Source organism: Nyctereutes procyonoides, unplaced genomic scaffold, assembly GCF_905146905.1.
Source record: "Nyctereutes procyonoides isolate TBG_1078 unplaced genomic scaffold, NYPRO_anot_genome, whole genome shotgun sequence".
NCBI lineage: Eukaryota > Metazoa > Chordata > Mammalia > Carnivora > Canidae > Nyctereutes > Nyctereutes procyonoides.
The window spans coordinates 13,062,539-13,069,036 of NW_026575128.1; positions in this window are offsets into that span (position 1 = coordinate 13,062,539).

The following is a 6,498-nucleotide window of genomic DNA, read 5'->3' on the forward strand; positions in this document are numbered from 1 at the left end:
TGGGCTACGAGTTGAATTTTGCTGAAGGAGGTCACAGAGGCTTCCTACAGCCTGCAGGATAAAGCAGAGCTCCTGAGTTTTTCAGTCAATACCTTCTGGGATCTGACCCAACCAATTCTCCCACTGAAATCAGTGTGCCCACAACCCTAGCCTACCCCCAGTTTCCTGTGACACGCTGCTGCCATTCCCATGAGCTGGTCCATGCTGTTCCACACACCGCTACACCTTGCAACAGCCCACTCCCACCTCGTCGCACCTTCCACCTGGATGCCCCGTCTTCGGAGGTAACGGTAACCACCACTTACTATGCACTCTGTGTCAGATGCTCCTCCTGTATTATGTTAGATCTTTAGTTTATAAGGTCAGGAAAGACAGAGTCAAGAGAAAGACAAGAGGGGAACAGTAAAGAATTTCCAGAAGGGGATTCATATGTTCATGTTTATCACAGAGGAAAGATCACTGTGGGCCAAAAAGGGAGCTAAGGGTCAGGGAGGAGGCCGCTGCAGTGTCCAGGCAAGAAAAGACAGTGCCTACGGCCTTTGGAAGGAGAGGCGAGGCTGGATCTGAGCCTCTGCTTCGTTTACCCACTAAATAGTGGCAGCTCTACTCCTGCCGCTGGGATCCAGGGGTGAGCAAAGCAATGAAAATCTCTGCCCTCCTGGAGGAGAAATGGATACTAAACAAAATAAATAAGAAAACCATACAGTGTGTTAGATGAGGATGAGTGCTGTAAAGAAAAGCCCCAGCAAGGGAAGGAAACAGCCAGGGATAGAATTACAGGTACCGAGGCCTGAGGAAGTGCGAGTCCAGCCTACAGGTGTGTGGCCGCGCACCCCCTGCAGAGAGACGGGGAGCCCAAAAGCTCAGAGCTGAGGCTTCCCACAGGCACCAGGAGCAGGGAGGGGGGCTGCAGGGGGCCCTGAGGAGGGGGTGAGGCAAGGTCAGAGGTGACAAAGGGCCTTGGATGGTCCCTGCAGAGACTCCTGCAGGCCCTTGGAGTGGGCGCCCCGAGGGTGTGCCTAGGGCAGCCCTGCCTGGTCTGAGCCTTGTTCCTGGGGCTCAGCCAGGGTCAGGCCCTGAAGGCGCTGAGATTGTCCGAGGCAGAGTCTGCAGCCCCTTCCCAGGCCGACTTTCCATTCCGGAGGTGCGCTGAGCTCGGCACGGAGGGCCTGGCTCCCTCCCTCACCGCCTGCTGCCCTGCCCCAGGGAGGCTGCATGGGCTGACGAGGCCCACCCTGGCCTCCAGGCCTGGGCCCTGGGACTAAGCTGCCTCCATCATTCCTCCGCTCCCTCATCCATGCGCCTCCGCATTCATTTGCACGTTCATTCCCTCTTATTCTGTTTGCTTACTCCTGTCTTCACTCACTCCTCACACACTCACTTACTCACTTATTAATTTCCCTCTCTCATGGCATTTTATCACCAGAGTAACGAAGTAAGTACTGGGGGTGCCACTGTCTGTTAGTTAGGCTGGCTTCTCAGCCACAAGGACAGGGCAGGGGGGCAGAAAGCGCATCGCGGGCAGGGCTGACATCGGCGCCTGGCCCACGGCACGCGCCCCGTGCCCGGATGCCCGTACCCCCTCCTTCACCGCACACCCCTTCATGCCTTGGTGTGCGGTTGAACCTCTGCGTGGGCCACAACCTCAGCCTGGCACATGTGAGGAGACGGAGAAGAAAAAGGAACATAGAGAGCCAAGAGTGGGCCTGAGCCCGGCCCGCATCCCTTCTTCTGTTCATCCTTCAGGAAACACGTACTGATCGCGCTCAGGACCAAATCCGTGGCTAGAAATGCCTTCGTTGGCGATGATCAAGGGCAGGCTGAGGTTGGGCTGGAGCTGGATCTCGAAGAATGGGTAAGACTCCAGGACTGGCGGGGAGGAAATGTAGTCCGGGAGAGGAGGGAACGGCGTCAACAGAAGCTGCGAGAAACTTCGCAGCCCTGTGGGTCCTGACTGCAAAGGGTCCTTCGTGGTAGGAAGCCAGGGGCTCTTGCTGTCCTGACCGCTTAGGGCAAATCACGGAGGCTTTGACCACCAGGCCTAAGGGCTTGCTGGGCTCCAGGGGAGACTGACTTGGGCCTTTTCCAGGGCAGAGGATGGGCAAGGAAGCACCGGAGGTTTCAAGTTGGTTGCTCCTCGTGCTATAGGTTCCCTGTCCCCCCACCACCACCCCCGAAGAGGAGACAAAGGCCTTCAAAAGATGCTTACGACTCTCCAACAGGACACACCAGCACGTCTGGCTCTTACAAAGGTCTGGGATAGGAGGAGGGCGGGGGGTGGGGGTGAATGGGTGACAGGCACTGAGGGGGGCACTTGACTGGATGAACACTGGGTGTTATTCTGTATGTTGGCAAATGGAACACCAATAAAAAATAAATTTATTATTTAAAAAAGAAAAAAAGGGATCCCTGGGTGGCGCAGCGGTTTGGCGCCTGCCTTTGGCCCAGGGCGCGATCCTGGAGACCCGGGATCGAGTCCCACGTCGGGCTCCCGGTGCATGGAGCCTGCTTCTCCCTCTGCCTGTGTCTCTGCCTCTCTCTCTCTCTCTCTCTCTGTAACTATCATAAAAAAATAATTTAAAAAAAAGAAAAAAGAAAAAAAAAAGCTCTGGGATAGGGCCACCTGGGTGGCTCAGCGGTTGAGTGTCTGCCTTGGGCCCAGGGCGTGATCCCAGAGCCCCCGATCAAGTCCCACATGGGGCTCCCTGCAGGGAGCCTGCCTCTCCCTCTGCCTGTGTTTCTGCCTCTGTATGTGTGTGTGTCTCTCATGAATAAATAAATACAATCTTAAAAAAAAAAAGCTCTGGGATAGCCTTAATGCAAATAAACCAAGGTGTGTGGACCACATTCCCCTCCCCCAATACAAGAGCTGGTGAAAATCAGGAGAGTATTTAGGGAAGGAGAGCTGGGGGTCCAGACCCACCAGAACCTCCTGGGTCCTCCCCGGAGGAGTGGGGGCTCCATGGAAGTGAGGAGGAGGCAGAGCCCAAGCCTGGGCACCCAGGGTGCTTGAGCTCCCGAGGGAGCCCGTCTTAGCACTAAATGAAGGGGTGTCAACCACGTGGGGGCCACAGGACAGAGGGTGCTCAGCCTCTAACTCTGCAGCTTCTCAAGTCTTCTGGGCACCCGGGCCTCCTCTTGGCCCCCGACCAAGGGAATTTGCTCGCCGGGCTTAGGTTTACAGGGGAGACCCCCAGGATAGGCAGGAAGGAGAGTAAACACGCAAGAACGACAATCAGGATAACTTTAATGCTTATTCTTCACATGCATTTGGCTAACGAAGCACCTTCATAATCAGTGTCTCATTTGAAGCTGAGGGGAAAGGTGGGATGAGAATTATCATTCCCATTTTAAAGATGAGAGAACTGAAGCCCAGAGAAGTGGAGTGATTTTTCCCGAAGCCACGCCTCTGTTTAAGGGTTCTGCTTAAACCTCCGCACCAGTAAGAGCACCGCATCCGCATCCGCATCCGGAGGACAGCGTCCTGGGTGTGAAATGCAGTAAGAGGTTCCTGCAGTTGCCCGGGGCCATAGGAAGCTGTGATCTTTCCTCCTACTTTCTTGTGACCCGTGGGTCACAGGCTGAGGCAACATTCTGCAGCTGGGTCAGGGCTCAGCAGTGTGAGGATCCGGGCTCAGCGTGTGACTAGGATCGGGGTGCAGCCTAGACAAGAACCTGAGTCCAGTCATCCTGACCCCAGCCCGGTGTCCTTGCCGCCTGCCCTGCCCTGATGCTGACCTGGGCAAGGCCCCCTCTACACTGGCAGCCTCCCCACCTGTGGAGAGAAGGTGTGAGATAGGAGGCCTCTCGGGTCCCTTTCAGGTCTGGGCTGTTGCAACCAGAGCGGGGCTCAGGATGGTGGAGAGTGAGAGCTCCTCGTGTGGGAGGTGGAGGGCACTAACCCCCTGCCCCTGCCACGTCCCCAGCCTGGCGGTCTCCTCTGCTTCCCCGTCTTGTTGACTTTGGGATTTACAAGGTGTGCCAATTGTCAAGGCCCCGGGACGGTTACACACCCGGACCCACCTTAGGAAAGCATCCTCCTTGCTCCATGCTCACCGGCGGCCTGGGGTGGAGGCGGGGACACACACAACGGGATCTCTCCGGTGCTCCGAACAATTGTAAGGGGGAAATAATTGAAAAGGTGACCGAAGGGAGACCTCAAAGGCAAGCTGCATTCTGGAAAGGAAAGGGGCAGGACTCCTGGTCAACCTGATGGCTGTATGCTGAAACTCTGGCTTCTGCGCTCCAGGTCTGACTCCAACCATCGGAGCTCGGGCCGCAGTGAGAAGCTTTATGGTATTTGCTTGGTTTATTGGCTCCTCGGAAGCGGATATGAGGCCCAAGCAGTTCTCTGGAGATAGGACCCCTCGAGGAAATCTAAGATTTATGGTTTCCGGAAACCCTCAAGGTTACTCAAGGCCAGGCCGAGCCAGCTGTCCTCCGCTTCCAGGTTTGAGAGGAGAACCTGGAGGTAAAGGAAACCCCAGAACTGCGGTGGGAACCATTCCCCACAATGTCACCCCCCCCCCATGGTTCCCAGCAGGAGCTCCAAGCTGCCTAGTCCTGGGGGCTTCCTCCTGCACTGAGATGATGGGGGACCTGAGGCTGGGGTTGCTGCTGGGCCAGCCCAGGTCCTACAGAATCCGTGTCAGAGGAGGCGCTCAGACCCAGCTCCTAGCCGGGGCTTTCCTCCCTGAGCTGCTGCCACTAGCATGACCTGAAGTCCGTTCACAAAATACCTGAGTCATCCTGGCCAAAGAAAAATAATATTGCTAGGGCCCTCCCCTCGAGGCACCTCTGTGTCCCCCCATGCACATCTGGGAGAGTAGTCACCCACCAGGGCTCAGCGAGGTGGCCCGAATGTCCCACTATGCCAGCCTGTGACCAGACCAAGGGTGCTTGCCCTCTCTGGGAAAGCAACCCCCCCCCCATGGACACTGGCCCAGGCCAAGTGGCTCTGGACACAAATTTTTCGTTGACAACCCAACTTTCCAGGCACAAGAGGCTGGTTCCTGACATGGCCTTCCACTCTTCCACAGCCCCTGTGAGCAGGGTAAATTTTATTTCTGGGCTTAATTAGGGGACATGCCATAAATATTCATACAGCAAAATGAGCCCTGGCTACAAGTGCAGCTGCTTCCCGCTTGGGGAAAATTAACATTGTTTTCCAGCCCGTGAGTAATGAGGCTCCGTGGCTGGAGAGAGGAGCCTTTTCAACAGCCTCTCTAGGACGGAGACAGAGAGCCACACTCAGAGGCACCCACGCCCCGGGGAGCCACCCTGGCCATCCCAGGCCCCTCTGCCTCTCCAAAACAGGGGAGAGCGGGGCTCTCCTGAGGATCAGCCCCAAGCGGGACCCTCAGCAGGATGCTCAGCAGAGCAGAAGATGCACAACCTGCGTCTTGAGAACAGTAGTCAGCAAACAACAGCCTATAGGCCAAATCCACCTGCTACCTGTTTTTAGGAATAAAGTTTTATTGAGACACAGCCACGCCCATTCATTTGGCTACAACAGCAGAGGTGGGTAGCCTTGACAGAGACTTCAGGGTTGCAGAGCCCAAGATATCGACTGCCTGGCCCTGCACAGAGTAAGTTTGCCCACTCCTGCTCTAGAACCTTCTCATCCTGGACATTCATTATTACTAATAAAAGCTCCATAATATCGAATTCCCTGGCTCCTAGGAACATGGAGTGGTTTTAGGATCTTGTGATCTTAGGATCTCATGTGCATGGACTGTGGAACCAGACTCCACAACTCCAGACTCAGCAACCCGACTTCCTCAGATGTGTGACTGCGGCCAGGCCACTTACCTTTCTCTCTGTCTACATTCCTTCATCTGTAGATTGTGGAGCGTATAGGGTGCTTGCAAAGATTAAGCAAGTCAGGGGTGCCCGGATGGCTCAGTTGCTTTAAGCATCTGCCTTCAGCTCAGGTCATGATCCCCTGATGCTGGGATGGAGCCCTGTGTTGGGCTCCCTGCTCAGCAGGGAGTCTGCTTCTCCCTCTTCCTCTGTCCCCCACCCCCACTCATTCTCTCTCTCTCTTTCCCCCCTTCAAATAAATAGAAAAAAAATCTTTTTTAAAAAATTAAGCAAGTGAGTGTTTGTAAAGCCCCTAAAAAAGTATTTGACACGAAGTGTTCCATCTCCTACAGTTTCGGAATCTTCCAAGTACAGGATCTTAAGCCCCTACAAACTTCATCCTGTCTGATCTTAGACTCTCAACTGGGACAGGGGAACCCACATGTTTCTGACTGTGCTAAATGCTTTACATGCATTCACTCATTTACTCTCAGTTTAAACAAACAACTCTTTGAAGTAGGAATCACTCCCTATTTACATAGGAGGAAATTGGGATTTTACAAAGTTTAGGAGACTAACCCAAGGTCGCACAGGGGTGAGCGGTAAAGCCGGAACTGAAGCCCAGGTGTGCCTGACTCCAAAGCCTCTCGGATATTCCCACCTCTCACCCCTGGACACAGTCCCCCTTCTGCGCCG